This window comes from Delphinapterus leucas, chromosome 1 (genome assembly GCF_059928025.1).
Source record: "Delphinapterus leucas isolate spDelLeu-1000000601 "Yukka" chromosome 1, BTC_Dleu_Yukka2, whole genome shotgun sequence".
NCBI classification, from domain to species: domain Eukaryota; kingdom Metazoa; phylum Chordata; class Mammalia; order Artiodactyla; family Monodontidae; genus Delphinapterus; species Delphinapterus leucas.
This window is the reverse complement of record NC_143129.1, coordinates 96,977,563-97,003,294: the sequence shown is the minus strand read 5'-3', so window position 1 is coordinate 97,003,294 and position 25,732 is coordinate 96,977,563. Positions and strand designations below refer to the sequence as shown.

The following is a 25,732-nucleotide window of genomic DNA, read 5'->3' as shown; positions in this document are numbered from 1 at the left end:
CCAATCTGTCTTCCATTTCACTTATCTGATTTTCTTTAAGGACGATTCAACTACACTATATTAAATGTTTTCAATACAGATTTTACTTTTTATACTTTAGAAATTATGTCAGCCTTTCTGGGTTCATTGTTAAGGTCCAGTTTCAGTTTACTAACCATAGAGTTGTTTTTATAAAACTTTCTAGGAATTCATGTGAAAGTTCCTCTTTAGGAATTCATATTACCTTTACATTTTGTGATTTCTCCTTTTTCTTTGATATTACAGAATATTTGGTTTGTTTATTTGTTTTAAACTGAGAACGGATTTTTTTAAATTAATAGTCTCTATTAATTAGCTTGCTTACTTCTGGGAAATAGAACTTGAAACAGACTTAAGAGTCCTAATGTTTGGAATTGGAAAGTGGACCAGCTTAAGAAGTTCCCTTTAGTTGCCTTCAAAACTCAAATATTTTCAGAAACACATTCCTGTATTTAAAACAAAATAGAATGCAATTCTTGATTTCATGTTGGCAATTTAATATCCCAAGAGACGGATAAATGAATGAACAGAAATGTATGTATATAAATGTTTACCGAAAGCTGTATGTTAGAATGTAGATAGCAGCACTCTTTCTAATAGCCCCAAACTTGTAAACCAAACAAGTAAGCAAAAGTAGAATGAATAGATAAATTGTAGTATATCCACAAAATGGGATACTAAACAGCAGTATTAATGAATAAACTACTAACAATGCCAGTACTTACACACCTAATATTGAGTAAAAGAATCCAGACACATAAAACTAAAACTCATCTACGGTGATAAGAGGTGAGCTGGTGTTACCTTTGGTGAGGAGAGTTGTGATTGGGAGGGAGCAGAGGCCCCCACTTGGGAACTTGGTAATGTTTTGTTTATTGCTCTGGAAAGGGGTTATATGAACATGTTCACTTTGTGAAAATTTATTGAGAAACATATACATGATCTGTGCACTTCTTTGTGTGTTTGTAATTCTCAATAGTTCATCTTAAAAATGCACGGGATGTAGGGGTAGCCACAGTGCATCTGTATCTGCCACACATCTGTAACTAATCATCTTCAGTATCTGTAATGAATATGTTGTCTAATGATAACATATATCATATGCCATTAGACAAGAATAAGCGTTGTGTCATAAATGAATGAAGAGAGGGTGAAATTATTCTGATGAAGAATCAGAAATGGCTTCATAAAGGAATTCTCAGTGTAGAGGTTTGACCTGGGTGTACAGAGAGACAGAATGAAAGGAAATCAGTTAAGAAGTTATTGCAATACTCTAGGATTGCATCTTAGTATTTAAGGGCTGAGCATTGTGACTTGGGCAGTTAGGTGACTTCTAAGTATTTGTTAAACATGAACAACATTGGACTGAATGTTACCTTTGACAATAAACTGAATTACCACATGGGGGAAAAAAAGCACAAGCTTTTCTCATCATTTATACTAATTATATTTTGGGGAAATTCTGGACATGAGCATGGGTTTTTGGGGTTTTGATTCTCATTAAACAAAGATACATTGAACCAAATTTTGTTTATATAGTCATTAGTGTGTTAGAAATATGGAAACTAATAAACATCACAAAAGTGACAAAATAATTGCAAATTACATGTTGTGGAGATTTCCAACTCACTGAACTCCTTATTGATTTATCTTTGCACTTATTCTTTTTTTGATTTAAAAAGTACATAGCAATATTTTAGAAATGCAGATGTAAGAAAATATAAGAAGAAAATATTATATGTACCCAACTCTAAGGTGACCTCCCTACCATGGATTAAATCTATCCACTCATCCACTGAGACAGCACTTACTATAGAGGGTCTAATTTCACTTTCAGCAGCATTATTCAAAGAACGAACAGAAAAACTTAGCAAGTTCACTAAATGTGGACTTCATCAATCAGCTAGCAAACACAACCAAGTCTAAAACAAGTCAATGATTATTTCTATTGGGTCAGAAAGCAGAAAATGAAATATAAAGCAGCTCTGGATTTCTCCAAGGATAGCAAGTTGTCTGAGGTCAACAAAACTTTCTCCAAGTGTTCCTTCTCCCTGCAAAAGATATTATTGGTATCACAACTGTAGACAACCCTGACATTTTAAAGGAATTTGGAAAATGATGTCACTTACAACACTAAACTGTGAAATATAAATGAGGGAGGAAGCAGATGTATTAGAATCAAAAGAAGAAAAAATCTTTTTTAAAAAAGCTTCAAATTAATTCTCACCTCATGTAGAGGTGACAAATGAGAAACCATAGAAGGGAGACAGAGAAGGAGACCAGTGGGGCGAGACTGAATGCAGAGAGACAGGACCAGCGTCAGAAAGCCATGCCCCCCGCCCCCACCCTCCCACCATTCTTACTTTCTCCTCATACTTCCTGGTTTGGTGCTTTATGCAAATATGCACCTGATTGGAGATCTCCCGGAAGACAAATGGTGAGGAAAAACCTCTGTTCACTTGCCCATAGTGGGCAACCTGGTTAGATAAACTTGTTTTATTTTAGTCTTCAATTGCAAGTAAACAAAATCAAATGAGGAGTATATGAAAAAATAAGATGTATAAATGTGGGAAGGAAAGATCACTACATGCATATTTAGTAAAAAATTTCTAAAGTCTCATCATATGTGCAGACTATAACAAAATTGATCATTTCTAGATATTTCAAGTCAAATCTGTACCAAATCACTGGCATTCCATGAAACAGAACAGACCTCTGATTTGGTGGCATCAATCATCCAACTAGGTCATGCAGAGCAGCTTAAAGACCACAAAGTTTCATTTTGTAGCTCACAGTATAATTCTCACTGTAGCCTTCCTACCCATACAAAGCAGAGACTTCAGAGCAGAAAGCCTCCAGGTCAATAAGGTAGTTTTTTTTTTCTTTTTCTTTTTTTTTTGGATTGGTTCATTCTTAGGTTCCTGTACTCAGCTGGAATAAAAAAAAAAAAAAGCCTCGTGAGCAAAGACAGAGAAATGCCCAAATGCTCAGATTTTTTGTTTGTTTTGTTTTGAGTTAGGGAATATATCTTGTCTCCACTCTCAGTACCCAGAAAAGGCAAAGGACATCCTCAGCATATATGCTATGGAAGGAAATGCCTTATTTTACACACTTGGTATGGGACCTTAGGCCAGTCGTTCCCCCTCCTTTCAACTTTAGTGCACCCCTTGCAAAGTGTGGTTGGTAGTAATACCTCTTCCTGGGATTGTTTCAAAAACACAATTAGATAATGCCTGTGAAAGCACTTTGTGAATTCTAAAGTGCTATGCAAATATAAGGGATAAAAGATTGTAAAGTGCCTCTGGGTGGCTCCTTCTCAAATATGCCCAGATATTAACATTTTAGTGGTGAAAAAATAGTGCTAATATTTCTCATTGGCACTTTTCTACAGCAGAAGTAAGTAACCTAAGTAGAGGAATATATTTTTCCTTAAGACTCAATAAAGCTATTTTCATTTCAATTGGGAGACTGTGGCATATAAATATTTTTATTTTCCCTGAATTGACCTTGTGGAGAAAAAAATGTAATTCACCATTTGTCTAATGGAAAAATCTGAAAGTCAGAGGAACCCTGTTCTCATCTTGCCATCAAGACCTTGTGTGTGACCTTGGACAAGTTACTGTTCTTCCCATCAATCAGTTCTGTCCAACAAGTATTTATACAGCCCGAATGTATGCCAAGTTCTGTGCTAAGCTCGGCCTAAAGAACAAAGAAAAGAGCAAAAGACATAGTCCTTGACATCTAAGAACTTTACAATTTAATAAATTTTTTCACCTTCCAAACAGAAGGGGTACCCATCTCTCAGGTTTGTTATGAGAATAAAATATAGGATGGGATAGTGCTTGGCAGAATTGGAATGTGTTACATATGCAAAGTGGTATTATTACTACACATAAAACCATCAGAAGCATGTAAATGGTTAAAGAATACTTAACAGAGAGAAGTGGAGAAGGGATTAATGTTTATAGAGCTTCTGTTCCATACAGAGAGATCTACATATATTATTTCATCCACACAACTAACTGGTTAGACGGATATTAATCGCTGCTTTTGACCAGTGGGGAAATTGAGAATCTTATCAGTTAAAACGACTTAGCTAACAAATCAGAGCCCCTATGCAAACCAAGGACAGTCTGACTGCAAAGACTACAGAAACAATTGATGTAGATTGCGCATTGCTTCAGAAATCCACACCTATTTTCACAGGGAAAGGAGTCCCCCAAACTTAACAAGCAGCAATAATCAGCTGTAGAAATAGCTAAGAACATATTGTTTTCAACTTATTTTTCTTAACAAAGGCATTTGAAGGAAAGGACAAATTGAACTAATTTAACTAACTTAATTAATATGTCAACATAAAGGAATCAAAAACCGGTATAACTGTTTTCTTAACCCCCTGAACACAACTCATGCCTAATATAATTTTTGTTTAAAAGCAAAACTAATGTTGTTTTGTGGGTCCTTAGGTAGTTGGAATGGAAGGAAAAACTGCACATTTTGGCACTCACATGGTTAAAGGAATCATTTAGAGAGGACTTCATGAAAAGATTTCTGTAATGCTTTCTGTGTGGATTAGCATACCAAGCAAAATACAAAAGGTAGCTTAATGCCTGGATATATTGAAATCAAGAGCTTAACTTCTAATATCCTCTCTCCAATCAGGTATGGATTTACAAAACATTTTACTACGGTTGTTATTTTTCCTACCTAAAACTCACAACTAAATCCACTAGCCTGAAAGACTGTTGAGTTATATTGGTATGATTTTCAAAATTTATTTTCAACCTATATAGAAGAATGAGATAAACTCTGGGGGTATGCAAAAGCTGGAAACTGCTTAGAAGCAGCTAAGAAGAGTACATATAAATCAAGCAGCCTGGAATTATAAATATGTAATGACTATTTAGAAAAAAAAAATTAATGATTGATTCTCTTGCTGACCTAAATGGCTATGAATTAACACATTTCCCTCATAGCAGGAAGAGAGCTACTAATATTTACCTAGTGTCTACTAAATGCTAGACCCTGTGGTACATACTTTTTATACATTATTTCATTTATCTCCCACAAAAACCCTATAAAGCAAGTAATATTGTCTTTATGTTTCAGCCAGATGATGGAAATTCTAGATGATAGGATTGAGATTTAGAATTGAAATAATGGTCCAAAACACAAAACTAATAAATAGCAGAGCCAAGATTCATCTCTGAGTCTGTCTATTCCCTTCAATATCCTGCATCCCTCTTCATGTTAGGTACCTTAGAAGGTGCCATCTCTGTACGCCATTTGCAAATATAAAAGGCTTGAAAGGCAATGAAAAGAATTCCCAGTATAGGTTAATTCATTCATTCACTTAACATGTAATTATTAAGTACCTACTCTTTGCCAAGCCCATGATGCAGAACACATTGGTGAAGGAAACATACATGGACTTTGTTCTCATGGGGTTTACAGTATGAATTATTTTAGGCTTTGAACTAGAGGGGTCTCAAAATAACTCAGAACTGAAAATAAACTAGACTCCACATTGTGAACCAGATGTATCTAGTCTGTCACTCACTGTCTGGTGGCTCAGGCTAACTAGTAAGTACACTGAGTGCAGTTGTCATCAATAAAATAGAGGTAATAAAAATTGTACTATTTACCTCAAGGTGGAATTATGAGGAATAAATAACACAATGCATATGAAATTACCATCAACATTCAAAGACAGATGCACACATACATAAAAGGATTATTGTTCTGCTTATTAAGGAAAAGATAATATACTTTTAGCTTATGAAAAAAGCAATCATGTGACGTTATAGCAACAGTTTCTACCAGATTGCAAAATTTTGAGGCTCCTGCTCATGTAGACATATAGATAATAAATTGGGAAAGGAATTGCAGAAAAGAATAATTCATTTATTATTTTAATTATTTGATATATAGTATCAAGGCAATCTGGTAAAGCATAAAGCATAACTTTGGAATTTTTATCTTGTGGATTTAGATTTCACTGATCAACCCAAATGCTTCTGCACACACTGAGTGGTGAAAGTGTACCAGGTTAACAGAAAGATTTAACACAAAAAGATGCTCATTGTCCAGTGTGCGAGGCACCGTGATACGCACAAGAGATGGGCCATATTCCCAGGGAACTTGTAGTCTACTGGGAGATACAGAAAATAGCCAGATGCTATTCGCGGATGCTAAGTGTAAAATCAGGAAGATTCAGGGCATTACAAGAACACAGTCTAAAGTCACTTAAATCCATCCTAGTATCTACGAAACCCCTAAACTGAGGGTTTCAGGATGAAGAGGCAATTCCAGGTAAAGGTTAGTATTTGGTGGTAGAATATTTCAGGCAGAAAGAAGACCTAATGCAAACACATGGAAACAAGAGCAAGCAGGAAACATTGAAGACAGGAGTCTAGTCCATGGTGGCTGAAGGAGTGGAGCATGCAGAGAGCAAAGCAGGGGAAGTAGTTTGCGCAAAGTATGAGCCTGGAGAAGTTAAGGGATAGGTACCCTGGGCATAAAGACTTCTGAGGATGTATTGAGAAATGTGGAATTTCTCCTCACAGTAAGGTGACTGATACTAAGAGGCTTTGATTTTGAGTTGGATTTTGGCTTGGGGATAAGCAAGAAGGTCACAATCAAACTTGCTCTTAAGAGACATCCCACTTGTGTCTGGGTGAAGAATGGGATGGTAAGGTTAAGCCAGGAGGCTGATTAGGAGGATAATGAAATCAGTAAGCTAGAACTTTTCCTGAGTTACCGTGACCCATGACTGAAAATAAATGAGTACCATAAATACAAATCATAAGCAGAGTGAATCGTTTGCCAAAGAAGTGAAACGCTAATTGAAAAGCCAGAAGAGTACTGAGCAAGGTGAGGAAGATCATAGAAGTGATTAAAGTTGTTTCCTTTGGCTTAGATTTGTAGGACTTCCAGGATTAACTGGAACAATCCCCCTGCTCTCACCCCCCAAGGCCTCCCAATTATCCTTTTTGTTCTGACTGGGGGAGAAGTGTGATTGCTGCCCTTTCAGTAAGTGAAACGCAGGCCCCATCTGTGGGATCCTGAAGGCCAACCTGGTACAACATTGCTTACTAGGGGCCAAGGGTCTTATCTGACTAAGAATTCATTTGTGGCTTTCAGCCCTGTCTTTGTCATCACATCCAAAGCACTCAGACTATTTCCTCTCTGCACACATTGCTGCTGTAGAGCATGGTACTGTTTGTTTCACGTAGGAAGATAGAGTTATTCATTTCAGTGGTATCATAATATTGAACAGCTGGTCATTGTATCTCACTGTCTCACTTCTCACACACTCTGCTTTTTCAGCCACAGTCCCATAGCCAAACACTGTGAAAACCAAAGGAAACGTGTTATAAAAGCAACTATGCTGATGAACAAAACATATAGAGCCTCTGGGTATAAGTGAAAAATCCAACAATTCATATTTCTGTCCTTTTCCCAATTAACTCTTAAATATGTTATGCTGATATAAAACCTCATATTTGAGCAATCTATCTCCTATTTTTATAGTTATAATAACAATCGATCTAATTTAATTAGTGATTTTAAAAAGATATTATTAGGGAGATCAGTTAAGTAATCAGAACATGGAAATTAAATAAACTATTCAAAATTCACAGGCAAATTTAATAATTGCTGGTACTTAACGGCAGGTCACTTGACTCCAGGATGAAATGCCAGCTCCCACACCAGGTCTAAAGGCTCTGTGTATCTGAACTGGCCCTTTTATCAAACCATACGACAGGCTCAAAGACAATCTTTGTTCAAAGTCAAAACCCCATATGCAAGTCTTCCCATTACTATCTTTGTATCATTTGTGGACTTTCGACTGATATTGGGATGATAATAATAACATAGTAGTAATAACAAAAACAATGATAGCTGAGCAGCTGTCGCATAATGGTTAATAATATTAAAACAACAACAAAAATAATAGAGCACCTGCAGCAAGGTGATTAAGCATGCAGGCTCTGGGTCACATTGTCTAGGTTTACTGTACTGGCTCCAACACTCTTTGACTGAATGTATGAGCTTAAGCAAGTTATCTAGCCTCTCTGTTCCTCTGTCTCATTATTTTTTAAATAAATATCATTCATGTATAAGAAAAAAATTGATTATAATAACACCATCAACAGAGATGTAGTTTAAGGATTAAAAGAAGTAATGCCTATTATGTGCTTAAAAATTATCTGGCACATAGTAAACATTCAATAAGTACTGCCTACAATCATTATTTTTTAAATATGCATATGTATCTATAGTATTATATTGTTAAAATATTATTAGTATTATTGTTGTCATTATTATTACTACTGTCATTACTACTTTCTGGCTCACAAAATCCCCATGAGGTAGATGGTAAACAGTTACTCAGTTAGTCAGCTATTAAGGGATTGAGTAAGGATTTGAACCAGATATGCCCAATATCAAAATCCATAAAGCCTTGCTTAATTTCTTATTGCTCCTGTAAAAAATTACCACAAACTTATTTTTGTATGGTTTTATAGGTCAGAAGTCTAGCATGGCTCTCCATGGGCTAAAGTTAAAGTTTGGCAAGGCTGTGTTCCTTTCAGTGTCTAGGGGAGAACCCATTTCCTTTCTCATTCAGGTTGTTGGCAGAACTTAGGTCCTTGCGGTTGTCAGGCTGAAGTATTCATTTCCTTGCTGGCTGTCAGCTGAGAACTCTTCCCAACTTCTAAAGGGCAACAACTCTCTGCCTCATGGCTTCCTTCCTTCAATGTCAAATTGAGCTACAGAGTGCCAAGTCTCTCTCATACCTTGAATGTCTCCTGCCTATTCTTCCATCACATTTCTCTGACTGACTCTTCTGCCTTCCTCTTCCACTTTTAAGGGCCATCTGATTACACTGGGCCCACACAGATAATTCAAGGTAGTCTCCCTATTTTAAGGGCTGTGACCTTAATTCCATCTTCCAAGTTCTTTTTGCCATGTAGTGTAACCTATTCACATGTTTCAGAGCTGAGGGCATGGGCATCTTTTGTGGGCCATTGTTCAGCCTATCATATTGTGGCACCTCTGATTTGTGCTGGGGGCCAGTTGGAGTCAGAGCAGTAAAGCTGCTAGTGACAAAGAAAGAGGAAAATGAGCATTATAAGCAAGAGGGTATATTAATCAAATGTTCTAAAAGGCAATTCTAATGGCATACTAAGCATGAGGCCAATGGTGAAAGCAAGAGTGTGGGTAGAGTAGATCAGTTTTGTGAAAAACAAAACAAATTATAAATCTATTAAAGTGGTAAATAGGGGAAAGTGAAAAAAACTAAAAAAGAGTAAATATTAATTTGGCAGTACTAAATAAGTTATTGGTTGAAAAGCAAAGAAAGGAATTATAAAGAAAACAATAGAGCTGAGCAAATAAAATGTGTATATACAAAGAATATTTCAAGGGGTTAATACCACAAATTTATGAATATCTCTTGCCAATCAATAAGATGAAAACTCCAATAGACTTGTGGACAAAGGAAATTCATAAACAGGCAATTTATAATTGAAGAAACATCAATGGTCAATAAATATATGCAAACACTTAATTCCACATATATATTATTCTAATATCAAATTTGAGCAAAGATAAAAATTTGTCTAAATAAGAATGTTTTCCTGTGATACAACTTCTAAATGTTTATCTCAGGGAAATAAGTGGAAATATACACCAAAAATATGTATAAGGATACTCATCACAGCATTATTTACTTAGAATAGAAAAAAAATTAAAAGGGTACATGTGACTAAAATGATCCCTTGTGTTTGCAATGAATGTCTTACAAAATCATTGTTTAATTTTTTGGCCAAACATATGATTTGGTGTAGAAAGCAAACAAATGAAAAATCTATTCAAAATGTTTTGAAAAGAAAATAAAAATCAAGCTATTGAGATTTTCCTAAGAATACAGATTTGAAAAGTAATCTGAGACCTCCAAGCCACAGTGAACCGAATAGGAAGTGGCTTTAAAACCTTTTGGAAGATTTCAAGGCACAAATATAGAACTATTTGGGAAAGAATAAACTAGGATAAAGGCTGAAATACAAATGTGAAGCAAGCATATACATACATTTGGTTTTATGGAGATTGGGGCAAACATGGAATTTAGAAAGATACTATCGTGAATTGAGTTAGATTTAGTCATAAGTTAACATTTAATGATTCAAACTAATCATGATTTTTCACTTAATGAATAAGATTTATGGAATTCTACAAGATTGAAAATATTAGTAATTAATTCAAAAGGCTTGGTAAAGAAATATGATCACTCACTCAAAGACAATTCAGTATTGGAAATGAGGCATGATTACATCTGGCAGAAATTTATAATACTAAATTGATAGTAACATTTAACTATAGGAAGAGAATATAAGTTTCACTCAGATTTCACACTATGAGTAATGAAAAATCAACTGAGGAATAATTGCAGTCATAAAACATCATTATTCATATACTTCACCTCCCAGGCATCTTTGCACAATACAGAATATGATAATACTTGATCAGAAATGGAGAAATGGTCATTCCCATTGGCATCTGGAAAGGTCTAATAGTCAATTCCAAAATACACAAGATCATAAATGATCAGTTAACAAAGTACAAGAGATATAAATTGAAGAGTATGTTTCCCTTACTTCAGGATATTTACCTGGAAAGAATGGGGCTATACTTTTCAGAGAAATTAAACATGAAGGTATTTTCCATGTGCAAAAACACAAATACTTTGATCATTACCATCTTCCTCCAAAGAACATTTAATTTTCTCCATTATTCCCCTTTTCAAAATCCATTATTTAGAAAAACCTTCCAATTCTGTCCAAAAAACTATTTCCAGTAATCTTGCCATTTGACTATTGCTCACATGCTATGCTTTATATGTGGTGTGTGAATCCCTGTATCCTGTGTTAAATTTACATTTTTCAGTCCTTGAAGCAAGAGTTCTACTGTCTTATGGAAATAGTACACTACTGAGAGGAAGAGAACTTCATTAGAAAACTTCTGAAATTTCTTGGTGTTTCCTTTTTCCTAGAAGTAGTAGTCAAGTGGGGTCAAGATCCCTACCCGGATCTGGCCTTGGTCAGGTACTATGTGAAGAGGCTTAGGAAAGTCCTGTGAATGGAAAAGACAGGTTATCCCCAAAGTCGAAGAATACAATCTTTTGATATTTGGGATCTTCTGAAGAGACATAATAAGAACATTTATTAATCAGTATTTAATTATAAGCTGGAGAGTTCATGTGAGTCATCTAACAGGGAACTCTGTTAAGAGACTTGAGACGCTCTCCAATTAAAATCCTACAGTAAAATTGAGCCTGGGTATAGTGTCATCATGGAATAGATATACTACCAAAAGGCCAAAGGACCAAAATGAAGAAGTGACAATGCAAAAACATATAAAAATAGAATTTTTTAAACTCCATTTAAGCCACAGGGATGAGAAGAAGGAAGAGACAATTGTTTCAATGACTAAAAATGTTAATAGATTTCTATTCACTCTTTAGGTCCATCACTTAAAACATCAGCACCTGTGCTTGTCTATTTGCTGCAGTGTAGCCATTCACACTCAGCCTCCAAAGACTTCAGGGCTGGGAGATTTGTCACATTTTCTGCATATTACAAATGGTTAGGTACTGCTAGGAGGCAGCACTAATAATAAAGTACACTGTCATGAATTCACACTAATAACTAGAAAACCAACACAAATTGCAGAGTTGGAGAGATTAATGGGAATGCAGAGACATACACTAAGCAAATCAGCCCTACTTCATCAAGCAAATATTCTTTGCTGTACAATAACAAAGATAATTGAAGACTATACTGGAAGGCAGCCTAACAGTCTAATAAGTACTTGGCTGTGATTTGCTTGCCAGTCAGAAACTGAGACATGACCAGTTCTGAAGCAGATAATGCCTGATTTGAGCACTGGCCTTATTGTTTATGATTTCAAATTTGGCTTAGAGGGTTAGAGTAGAGTTAAAAAAAAAAAATTTCAAGGGAGAGACCAATCAGTCAAAGTGAATTTAACTTAAAGTTTTATCATGTCTTAAATTCACTTTTTTTTGTTTCTCTGTAATCAAAATATTTATATATATATATGTATAAAGGAATGCAAATCAAAGCAATCAAACTGCTGTAGTTTCCCACTCACGAAATAGGCTGCCAACATTTTCGAGTAAAGGAATCTTACTAGTTGTGTATTCTTGAGCTAGTTTTCTTTAAACTTTAGTACACTCTGCTGTAAAACATAAATAATAGTGCCTGCCCTATAGGGTTGCTGTGAGGATTAATTAAGATCTGTGGATTTATTCGGTAGGTAGCAACTGAAGATTGGACATGTAAGACCAATGATAGCTCCCAGCATTTCTTTGCATAAATCTATATGAATGGGAAATTTTATTTTTGGTTGCAAGAGGAAGAAAGAGGATGGAGCATGGTGACCAGAGGCAGAGGAAACCAAGCTGAGAAAATAGAAAATGAAGTCAGTTGTCCAGCCACCTCAAGTTCTAAAAAATAGGTGCAAAGCAGAAGATGAGGGATTGTTTTGACAAAGGATAGTGAGAAACTAGGCGTGTAGTCAGCCACACGTCAGGGCTTAGGGAACAGAGATTTAGGAATAGCAAAATTCTTCCCATTTTTCTACCAAAGTGGTAGTATCAAGCCAGAGTGGAGAGCAGACAAGAAGTATCAGTAGTGCCAGTTATGCCTGACAGAGGTAAAAATTTCAATACCACTGACAGCAGTGGCCATGGTGAAATATCTCTCTCAAAACATTTTTGGGCAATAAACACCCAAGAGAAAGCTAACACAAAAGAATATGAGTAGACTTTTCTTAAGAAAAGTCTTAGAAATTCCAGAGTAATGGGAGGGATTGGCAGGGAAGTGAAGAGGGCTGCTAGAAGGAACTAAACAGACGTTAAAATCTGGAGCTTAATGTATTTTGTACCTGCAGCTAATAGCACCTGGGTCATTTGAGTTACATGTTCTCCATTTTTTTTTCTTTTGTTTTTGCTTTTTACCCCAATGAAAGACAAGCTCCTAGAGAACAGATGCACATCTCAAATGTTTTGTATTTCTCACATTACCCAGCACTAGGCTGGGCACAGGTTATCTGTTTAATACATTCATATTGACTTTCACAGTGCATAGGCCAGAGGAATTGAGTAATAAATAAATAAGTTGAGAGGATGCTTTAGAAAGAAATTGACAAACAAGACATAAATAAATCACCAAGAACAGATGCCATGCAACCAAATGTTTTTAAAGCAGTCAGAGGACACTGGAATTACTAGCTAAAATGTTTAATCTTTCATTAGGATTGGACACTGTACCAATCCATTGGCACATTGCCATCTCTTTTTTTATTAAAGACTTGGAAAGTGACCTTGGAATTGGTTTGCTGCTACAGAGTTGAAAATTAGTAAATTATGTGGTAAATATTAAATCAGTAGTTTTTAGTTGTTTTATAGCAAGGTAAAACAGGCCAAAAAAATGGAATTAAATTTAACTAAGTGGTATTTATATTTTGAAGAATAGGAGACCAAGGGGAACCAATGGGAATCATTTCTTTCAACCTTTAGAAAGTCTTGGGAAGGTTCCAGACCAACAAATTCATCAGGTGATTAGAGAAAATGCTGACTCATGAAGAGAAAACTGACTTCAATAGAGGAAACAAAGGCAGAACTAAATTGTTTTTCTTTATATAAATGGTGACATTGAAGTACGTGAGGGATGGTGACAGGACAGATATATATATATATATATACATATATAATATCTACATAACCGATTGCAAAGAGGGAGCAAACAATTTTAAAGAATGAGTGAGCTTTTGCCAAATAGAGAAGAGATAGAAGGACAGTTCAGGTGGAGGAGACAAGGTATGCCAATGATACAGAGATTTAATGCTTGCGTTATTTCAGGGAACAGCCTCAGCTCAGGTGAGGAAGGAATGGCAAAAGTGGAGTCTGATCCAGAACATGTAAGCCCCCACTTAAAAGGATGGCTCTACCCTTTAGTCAACAGGGAAGGACAGTATTTCCAAGCACAGAATAGAGGTGATGCTATTAGACATTTTTTTAAGAAAATAATTTTGGAAATAGAATTTGAAGGGAAGTCAGAAGAGATGAAGGGTTGACAAAGATTAGCAGCAATTAGAAGGTAAAAGGGACAGGTTTTTGGTGAGTTCTCAAGTGGTGAGAAGGAGAACTCAAAAATGAAGCTGATATGTTAGAGCTTGAGAGATTGACGAATGAGATAGGTAAATCATACAGGCAGAGAGTAGGCAGAGCAAGCTATAATGAGTTTGGTACATGCCACGTTTAATTACAGATAGAAACATTCAATTGGCAGAAATATAGGTTAACAAAAATTAAGGATATAGACATATAGACTTGTATAAGTGATAGTTAAAATCTGAACGATGTCTATTTTATACCAATTTTTTGGGAACATTTCTTATATACCACAGCATTGAGGCTTTCTTTCCTAATCTATTATTCTGCCACGTTTAAGGCAGGGTATTATCTCCCTTCTGGGCTTTTGGATAACCCTTTTACCATTCCCTCTGCTTCCAGTCTTTTTACCCTCAAAACCATTTGCATTCTGTAGCGTGTTCTCAGATCACTAATTCCTCAGGTTGAAGAAACACTGTCTACTCTCCCCGTCTGGGATATTTATGTGGAATATCAGCCGTCTCTGAAGGCTCTGGAAGTCCTGTAGCTTGGATATACGCTTCACTTTGTTTAACTCAGCATTTTCCAAATTTATGTGACTATGGAAATGCTTTATTACTTTTTTACTTTTCAAAGTAAGGTTTTTAATACTCAAGAAACTACAGTCCATTAAATACAGCAATTAAAATGCCACCTTATTCTCATTACTCTTGGATTGAAAGGAAAATTTTCTAGTTTCCTATCTCTTACAAAATCAAGACCAAATGCACAACAAGTTTTCCATTCAACCCTCCAGAATCTAACATGAATGTACCTTTGAAATCTAAGCCTGATCCTTTATGAATCATTCCCAGCACTTCCTCTGGGAACATAGCATTTTTGAGAGGCTTTGTTACTTTGTTACAACTATTTATTCATACCAAAGTTATTCCAACGAGACCATTTTAACTGAGTGTTTTTGATGGGGGTTATTTTGAAATAAACAAGTGAAAACACCAACTTTCACCTATTTCAGTTCTGGAGAGCATATATTTTTACCTTGTTTTTCAGCCTCACTCCATTTCACCACTTCATGGTCAACCCAAGGTGGAGAATGGAATAATGCAGAGGTCAGGGGTGAGTGAGGCAGGAAATGGGCTGAAGGATGAAATGGCTTGTGAGAAACACCTAGCAGACAAACAACATATAATCAGGAGTCATGTCACTATACCTGCTTTTCTCAGGAAAAACCATTAATCAAAATAAACTAAGTGTTTGCTTATTCTCTCCATATTAACATATACCTTGTATGAACTGTCTCTCAGCCTTTGATTTCTCACCTAAAAATAGCATTTCATAATGGAAATAGACTAAATAGTCTAATAATGGTACTTTTCCTATATATATATAGGAAATTGTTTTTGGTAAGCTTCCTGATTTGGCCTGTGAAAAATGTTGCCTGCCATATCAGTAAACAAAGGATGTTGTAGCCATCGAGCCATCACATTACAGCTGCCCCCTACGGTGGGCCCTGAGGGAACTCAGGATGGAGGCAGGATTCCCCCTCCATCCAGCAGTCCGCTGCTCCAGTCACCCCGAGGGCATACCCTGAGGACTCAGGATGAGTAAACACAGAATACACCCCAGATAGCTGAGGTGCTTATCAAAGGAATGATTTCAATGATCCCCAGACTCTTGCATCTTCCAATACATAGGAGAGCACTAAATTCATTAACTTGAGATATCTGGTTTTCCTTAATTAACAAGAATCTTTTGATGTTCCGACTACCTGGTTTTTGTTGCAAAAACTCCTGTGTAGTCTGGGCTCCCCCACTTGCCTCTTTGGAGCACCCTCTCAGGGTTATTTGAGATGCTGTATCCCGGGTTTAAGTCCTCAGTTTTGTCCACTGAATAAAACATAACTCTCAATTTTTAGGTCAAGCATTTTTTTTTTCAGTCGACAGGCCAATGTTATTTCATTGAGAATATTTATTTGAGAAAGGTGATTTATGGGGAAATACAGCAGAGAGTTGGGTCGTAATATGATTACTTTTCTCTGCATCAAATTGCACAGAAAATTCTCAATGATATTTCTATTATTATTTCTCTTAATAATAATGGCATTCACATATTGTGTTTTACTTTGTTAAATATTTTTATAATAACGAGAAAGCATCAGTTGTTAAACTCCTAAACTGCTATCCTGGTATTGGTTGTTTTCTTGTTGTAAAAAAGAATGCTCATTGAGGGTCAGAAAGGGAGGTTAGAAAAGAAGTCAGGATCAGAGGATACGTTGCAGCTTGACTTACTAATAAAACTAAACAACACATGTAGCCCAAATGAATCTGTGTTTTAAAACAGTTTAGAAGCTCATCTTGGCCTTGTCACATCCAGAAGAAACAAATCCAACTCCAGTAGCCTTGAAAAAAAATCATACATTTCTCTACCAAAGTACCTTGACGAGGTGGTGAAGTAGGTGAGGAATATCATTCAAAACCCTCCAAAGTCCTAATCAGTCCCGTTTACCCATCTAACGCCTCAAAAGTCCTCTTTGCCAGACAGCCGCTACTCCTTAAATCTCCTTTCTCTATCTGACCATCAGCCCTCTTTCCCTGACTCCTTGGCCTCAGGATAAATTCTCTTGTTTCTTAAGTAAATCAATCACACCTTTCCTCTCCTCCAGTTCTTCACTACTGGAGACAGAGATGTTGATGATATCTCTCTAGTGGGAGATAATTACCAATAAGTGATCAACACAGCAAGATGGAGAAAGGGAGAAAATTCAGGCACTTCCTTTGCAGCTATACGAGAAGAAAAGCCTCTGAATACTTCTCATGTGATATATTTGTCACCGTTCCTTCTATTTTGCCAGAAACATTCTGATGCAAACACATAAAAAAAACTAGAGCATCAAAATGGCCCTATCAAAATGTCCTGCTTTACATCCTGCTATCCTTAATGCACTTTGTACTCTAGCCAACTACTTTCAAATATTTATTCTGTTACATCTGAGTTTAAGTTCAATTATTGTGGGCCCTGCCAATACATAGTCACTTCAAGCTACTTACTGTAGTCTCACTCATTCATTCAAAAGTTATCTACTGAGGGATGGTGATTGCAAGAGATCTGGGGAGGGTACATACAACCAACAACAAGACAGGCTTGAGCCTAGCTTTTAGGATATTTTACATTCCAATGAAACAGGCGGGGAAAATAAAAGACAAACACATTCAAGTAAACTCACAAGAAAATGTCAAATAGTGCAAAGTGTTAAAATTTAAAATTAGAGTAGGTTTATATGATGGAAGTGAATAGGAAGCTGCTTTTGATGTGTGGTCTCTCTGAAATCAGAATGACACAAAGGAACCAGCCATGAGAAGACCAGGAGAGTGTATCAGAGAAAGAAAAACTAGTGTGAGTAGGCAGGAGTAAGTTGTGAGGGGGTAGGAATAGAAAGGAGGCTCTAGAACAGTTGAAGATGAGGTCTGAGAAAAGCCTAAAGTAGGAGGCAAGTGACAGGTCATGAAAGGCTTTTTAAGACAGAGACAGAAGTTTGGATTTTGTTCCAAGCATAAGGAGAACCTAGTGGAGAGTTTTGGAATAGGAGTCTGAATGAGCTCACTTATGTATTTTAAGCATCTTCCTAATACTTTTCTAGATATAGAAATTCCATTCCTCAAAGTTCAATTCAAGCATTTCCCCTCTATCATTAGGCCATTTCTATACATTCTGATCAAAATGTTCCTCCTTATTAGGAACTCTGTTAGAACATCAGGTATGGGGACTAGATAGACTTGAAGTCCAAGTTTTGAAACTAGGTAGCTTGGGTCCAAATCCCAATTCTACCAACGTAAAAGCTATATGGCATTTAGAAATCTACAAAAACTTCCTGAGTCATGACTCAAGTATCTCTGAAAGAAAGGTAATAATGCTTGCCTTACAAAGACATTACAGGGATTAAGTGACGTAATTTATGGAAAGTCTTTAGCACATTGTGTAGAACATAGTAAGAGATTTTAAAAGATTAGTTTCCTTAATTTCACCCACTCCCATTCACGTCTACTGAGTTCCCAGTGGAATGGGATGGAAACTGTGAGAGGTTACATAAATTGATCACATACAGACCTTACCTTCAAGGAGTCCGCAATCGTTCATGTAACCAAAGAGAGAAGACATGCAGGAGATGTCCATATACAATGGTATATAGTGACAAATACTTACTGTAAGTGAGGAAGAGATGAATTCTATTTAAACCACAAAGAGAAAGTATTTTCTTTCTTTTCCTCCCTCCCTCTTGCCCTTCCTCTCTCTCAGCTTTCCCACTGCCAAATGTGTGCTTCTTTTTGCAAGCTGCCTTCATTGTATTGGAACGTAAATGGCTTCCTCAATGTGATTAGGTATAGTGGCCACAACCAACTCCTGCTTACATAAGACTAATAGCAAATCACTTTGACAGAAACGTCCCAAAACTCCAGGAAAGACTTGATTACCAACCCATTCTAAACCTATTACTGAGATTTAAAACATGAAAGACTTTAAATAATCCAGGTGTAAAAATACCTATTGAGTGACTGTTGTCCTTACCAGAGATAGGAGAGGGAGATTTGAGACACAGAGACCCAGGGAAGAAGGCCAGGTAGAGGTAGAGGCAGACATTGAAGTTGCACTGGCACAAACCAAGGAACACCAAGAACCAACAGAAACCAGAAAAGGCAAGGAAGGAGCATGGCCTGCTGGCACCTTAATTTGGGATTTCTAGCATTCAGTACTGTAAGAAAATAAATATCTATTTTTTAATGTACCCTGTCTGTGGTACATTTTTATCATAGCCCAAGCAAACTAATACAACTTCTATTACTCTTTCTACAACTATTTCCAATAACTGACAACTTTGTTCTTATATGGTACCAGGAGCTGATCTAAGGGAATTACATTTACTAACCCATTTAATTCCAACACAAACCCCATAAGGTAAGTACTATTATTAGCTTCGTTTTATAGAAAAAGCAGACTAAGTAACGAACAAGTAACTAACCACAAGTAACAAGTAAGTAACTTGTTCACATGAATAGATTTAAGGATATAGGTTTGGATCCAGATTCTAGAGCTCTCAGTATCTACACACCATAGTCTACCTCCCTGTAGCTACATACCAATGAGATGTTCTTTTCCCTACAGATCAGGATCCTTGGGAAGGTAAGGCTATTTGCCCAGTTAACCTGCCTCTCAAAATTTTTATTTCCTTTTGCACGTCCCAGAATGTAAAAGTTACCATTTCCCCCATTAAAAGGGGGCTTTGGCTATTGTTTCTGTGAAATAACCAACTAAAACCCTGTCTGATTTAGAAATAGTTTTGCATGTGTGGGTTTTTACTGTTCCTCTTTTCTTTTTCCACAGATCATGTTCTTGCTAACTTCAAAGTGTAGAGATCAATTTAAATTCTCTTTCAGGTTGAGGTTGCACCCATTCTTCACCAGGCACTGTTTCTTTCTTTCTTTTTCTTTTTGCTTTTTTTCAGGACTGAAAATGCTGAAAACACATGTTTTATTAAGCTCCTACTTGTACTTAAAACTGTGCTGCATCCTGGACTAACCAAAGAGACACAATCTCTGCCCTATAGGAACTGTAAATGTATGTGAGAGTCATATCCGTATCTATAATCCAAAAGATATACCTGTCTAAACAAGAGCAAACAGATTCATCTATGCACTAAAAGGTCAAACAGGCAGTCTATCAAAACTATTGCATTGTTAGTAAAATCGTTTTAAATGGAAGCTAAACTCTATTGGTGCACATGTTGTTTTGAAATGAGAATGTGCCCTTTCCTGTTTATTCCAGAGGCAGCAGTTTGAATTCTGCTGTAACACTATATTTTTGCAAGGGACAATTATGACCATAAAGGGAATTGTGTGGTAAAAACTACAGAATTTGCCATTAGGCAAGAAGATGACTTTTTTACTCAGCTGGCTTACCGAATCTGAGCAGGTTCTTAGCATTTGGGAGAGATTTATGGCCACTAAAGGAAGCATGACTGCCAACCATAAGACTGAAAGTCCTTCTTTAAAAAAAAAAAAAAAATATGAGCAGACGGTAACAACTCGATGCATCTTGGTTCAAGAACACTCTATTCACTAGTGCTTTTGCCCTGCCCCTCTACTCAAGGCTATTTCCTCTCCTAAATCCCTCAAGAGTACACCCATTTAGTGATTGTCTACATACACACTTGGAAAAGTTAAATTTGCAAGAGCTGAATTTCCCAGGAGGAACCTCTGATTCAGACCAGAAGGAATAGGCTGGAAAATTCCAAGTCTACTTACCCAGAAGATCTTGGGAATATATCATAAATAACTTAGTTCATCCTGATAACTGGAAGGAAGAAACATTAGGGGACCAGTCCAGGTGATGGAAGGGCCTGTATATGCATCTTTCTGGCCTGAGGCAAGCATTGATTATGTGGGCAATAAACACAGGTTGACCTCTTTGCTAATGGAAGAGGTTAAAGGGCATGAAGGAAGACAATGTAATTAAGATCCCAATCAAATTCTGAAATAATAACAAATCAATTCTTTAAATATTAAAAAAGATAATTGATTAAAATGGGTGCATCGAAGGATAATCTTGGAATGATAAACATTTTTATAAGTAACACACTGCTATAAATTTTAAAAAGAGTGCTATTTATTAAAAATTAAAGGTTTCCAGTGATTATTTTTTCTTAAAGTAAAAAGACTATCTTAAAAAGTGTTTGTAGCACATGTAAATTTTTAAAGAATTTATAAAACAATAGTAGGAAAGATAAATAGTCCAGTAAAAATAATAAACAGAGGATATGATGAAGTTGTATGTTTTGAACTGGCCCCTAATCCAATATCTAGTGTTTTTGTAAGGCAAGGAACCCTAGGACTCACAGACACACAGATTAGCTGGCCATTAAAGAAGAAGGCAGGGACTTCCCTGGTGGCGCAGTGGTTGAGAGTCCGCCTGCCGATGCAGGGGACACGGGTTTGTGCCCCGGTCCGGGAAGATCCCACATGCTGCGAAGCGGCTGGGCCTGTGAGCCACGGCCGCTGAGCCTGCGTGTCCGGAACCTGTGCTCCGCAACGGGAGAGGCCACAACAGTGAGACGCCCGTGTACCGCAAAATAAAAAAAAAAAAAAAAAAAAAGAAGAAGGCGGAGATACAGTTAATGCTGTCAAAAACCAAGGAATACGTGGAGATACCAGAAACTAGAATATAGAAAGAGGCAGGAATGGCTCCTATCCTAGAGGCTCCAGAGGGGGCATGACCCTGCCAACACTTGATTTCAGACTCTGAACTCCAGAACTGTGAGAGAATAAATTTCTGTTGTCTTAAACTACTCAGTTTTGGTAAGTTGTTACAGCAGCCTTAAGAAAGTAACACACCAAGCGAATGGCATAAAAAACAACACAGTCAATAAATATTAAAAGTCAGTATGAGCATCTTTTTATGAATTATTGGCCATTTGTAATTTTGCCTCTGTCTTTGCTGTCATGTAGCCTATTCTCCACAGAGCAGCCAGAATGTTCTTTTTACAAAGTATATTAGATTAACTCAGACTCCTGCTAAAAATTAACCAATATCTGCTATATTAGGATAAGTTTGGTTAAAAGTAACAACAAACCCAAATATCAGAGGCTTAAACAAATAACATCACTTAACAGGGGACTAGAGGCAGGTAGGTCAGGGACTCAACACTTTCAGGAAGGACTCAGCTGCTTTAAATCCATGAATCTATTGCTCCATTCTCAGATTAATATGATATTATTTCCCACCTCTTCTCTACTTATCCTAGCACTCTGTTTTCTGCAATACAAAATCATCAAATCATAATCATCAAAATCCCCTAATTACTCATACTTCTCAAAATGTTTCCTTCCCTTTGTTGTTTGCATGGTTACCTGCTCTCTTTGGAAGACTCCACTTCCTTTGCAAAGTCACTCATTAGTACTGATAGTATTTCTCCCATGTTTCTCACACCCTGAACCTGAGAGTTTCAGGTATCCTCCCTGATTCACATTAGTACTTCATGACCATTTTCCTTCCTTCTCCTTTAAATCTCCCAGCTTTAAATTTTATGCCATTAAACTATGTCACTAGCATCCTCTCCAGATTACCATCATCCACAGGCCCTCACTGTAATTCTTTGAAAACTTTAGCTCCTGGATCACGATCACTTTCTCCAATGTCATTCCCTCATAATTCTTCATAATTAATTATCCATTTATATGATTCTTCCAATTCCTTGGCCTCTCAGTTCCTTGACCTCCTATCCTCCAAAAGTTTCATCTTCTATCCTATTTCAGCCACTTGATCCCATGGTTCATTCCTTAGCCTTCCACATTAATAATAATTACATCCCATTAGTAAACTCAATTTCAGGCATTCACTCATTAAAGACAATCTCCTATTATTCCATCTTAGTGTCTCACTTCCATGGGGCTTTAATTTTCACTGTCCCTCAATTTTCCTCAGTTTCTGACTTCCATCTTCATCAACCTTAAATTCCATGATCATTCATGATAATCACACTCACGTAAATTCATGACCCCCAAGATCAAATGGCTCTTAGTGTTTTCGAATAATCCTGAAACTCCCCAGTCTACTCAGTTTCCTTTATTCCTAAATAACTATTTATTTCTTACTTTTTACATTCTTCTCAAATGAACATCTTTTTCACCATCCCCTTCTCTCCTGAACTCAAGTCTAATATTTCCAGCTGCTTCACTAGACATCTCTGGATGACTGTCTAATAAGTATCACAAATTTAGAATGTCTAAAATTGAACTCTTCACCTACCACTGAAAATATGTTTATCTACAGAATTCCCATCACAATGACTGGTAACTCAATTCTCCCCTTTTCCATAGACCAAATATTTATTGAATTAGTAAATTAATTTTCAAAAATTTGGGGGTTCCTTGTCAGCTCAAGGCTTCAAGAGAGCTCCCACAGTGTTAGACATCATTAGAATATTCAAAGCCAGGAAACAATGGTGAAAAAACTTATGGTTCAAATCTTACATTTTATTGGGGAGCAAAACATTACTAAAGTGCACAACTCACTTCCCCTTATGTATTATTGGCTAAACTTAGTTTACATTTCCAAGCCTAGATGCAAGGAAGACTTGGAAATTGAGTTTCTATGATTTAGTTCGACCTATCACAATTCATCCCTTGGTCCTGGGCTCCTTCTCTATCACATTTTAATCCTTACTTGGACTTTTATATTCTAGTTACAAAATACCCAGCACCCAAAAAGATAAAATTCAAATTGTGTGGCATCTAATAAAAAATTATCAGGCACACAAGCAGGAAAACATGATGCATAGTGATGAAACAAATTAATTAATAGAAATGACACTAAAGTGATATCAATGATAGAATGAATAGACAAGGATATTTTTAAATAGTTTAATTATATTTGATGTGTTTGAGAAAGTAGAGGAAGCATGAACACATTAAGTAGAGTCACGAGAGATATATTCTTAAAAACTGAACTTTAAGAGATATAAAAAAATGTCTGAGATGGAAAATATATGAGATGTGATTAATAGCAGATTAAACACTATAGAAAAAAACAATGGGAAACATGAAGACAAAGCAATAGAAACTATCAAAAATGAAACACTGAGGAAAAAAAAGCCTGAAAAAGTGGACAAAACACCAGTGAGATGTGGGACAATTTTCATGTCTAATATAGTTGTAATTGGAGTCCTGATATTGGCAGCTGGGGAACAGAGAAAAACATATATATGAAGGCATAATGGCCAAAATTTTTCCAAACTTGTTGAACACTACAAACTCACAAATTCAAGAAGCTCAAAGAAACCAAATAATGAGGAAACTACACTAAGGCACATCACAATAAAATTGATTTAAAACCAGTGACAAAGAAAAAGATATTAAAGTCAGCCAGATACCTACCATAAAAGGGAATAAAAATAAAAATAACAGAAGACTTCTCCAAAGAGGAACTGCAAGCTAGAAGAAAATGCACAATATCTTTAACAATAACAACAAAAACAAGCTTTCGAATTGGAATTCTATACCCAGAAAAAAAAGAAATTTGTATTACTTTATACATACTTGAGTTTGTTCTAAGATATAGTTATTTTGAAACAGGTTGATCCTTTCAAAGCTTGCTTTCAAGCTTTGTTAGGTTGGATTAAAGTAGTCTTTTGTCTTGTCCCACTAATGAATCAGTACCCTCCTAAATGCCCTTCAGGCCCATGTATTACAAAGTTTGCCACTGACAGTTGGGTCATGTGCTGTATCTAGTCTTGTGTTAACCCTAGGAATTCTGTCTCCAGTTCTTTCCCTGTGACTCATTTCTTACCCTTGTGCTCATAAGTACTCAGTTGAGGACTCATGGGGAAAACTCTGAAGTTTTCCTTGGAAAGTTTTCTTCTCTCTATTACTCTTCCCTGCATATTTTGCTGCCTTTCCCTTCCTGAATTCTCAGCAATGTCTCCTCAATTCAGGGTGACCACCAGGCTCTGTTTATGGTCCCCTTCCCAGACTGTGGCCTGGAAATGCTCTATTCATTCCACTAGGACAGTTGACTCATCTCATTTGCTTACCTTCTTCAATGATCACTGACCTATGATGTCTATTATTGAAAGTTTGAACACTTGATTATATGTGAGTGTGTGTGTGTATGTGTGTGTGTATATATATATAAATATATATATAAATACATGCATATATGTTGTTTTTTATTAAACATTCTTAATTTCTATAAGTATTCCACTGAAGAGTAGTTTGGAGAAGAGGCTACTTTTCAACTTCATAAAGTTTTCTACCATATATTTTAAATTATAGGTACTATTTTTATAATAAAAACACTAAACATTTTTTAAAAACATAATTTTCAATGAATTTGAAAGGGAATAAAATCCGGTTTTAACAGACCAAGTAGTATGAGTTGGACTGTGATAAAATATTAAAAGGAATTGTGTGGAATATTACTCAGCCATTAAAAGAATGAAATAATGCCATATGCAGCAACATGGATGGACCTAGGGTTTGTCATACTACGCGAAGTAAGTCAGAAACAGAAAGACAAATATATATCACTAATATGTGGAATCTCAAATATGATACAAATGAACATATCTATAAAACAGAAACAGACTCACAGACGTAGAGAACAGACTTGTTGCCAAGGGGGTGGGGTGAGTGGGGGAGGGAAGGATTGGGAGTTTGGGATTAGCAGATGCAAACTATTATGTATAGGATGGATAAAAAAACAAGGTCCTACTGTATAGCACAGGGAACTATATGCAATATCCTGTGATAAACCATAACGGAAAAGAATATATATGTATAACTGAGTTACTTTGCTGTACAGTAGAAATTAACACAACATTGTAAATCAACTATACTTCAATAAAATTTTAAAAAAAGGAATTGTGCACCTTTTCAAGTTAAAACAAGTGCTAGGTAACATTGCTTAAGAGAGAATTAAGATCCTCTCATCTAGAAAGGGAAACTCATGTTTGCACCAATAAGTGGAAGA

General features: G+C 36.2%; 1 pseudogene; it reads right to left on the bottom strand.

Annotated features, from left to right (window-relative positions):
* The window catches only part of LOC111179894 (BRISC complex subunit Abraxas 2-like), a 33,267-nt pseudogene extending 10,863 nt beyond the window's left edge, over window positions 1-22,404 (bottom strand).
* Window positions 22,405-25,732: the final 3,328 nt, after the last annotated feature.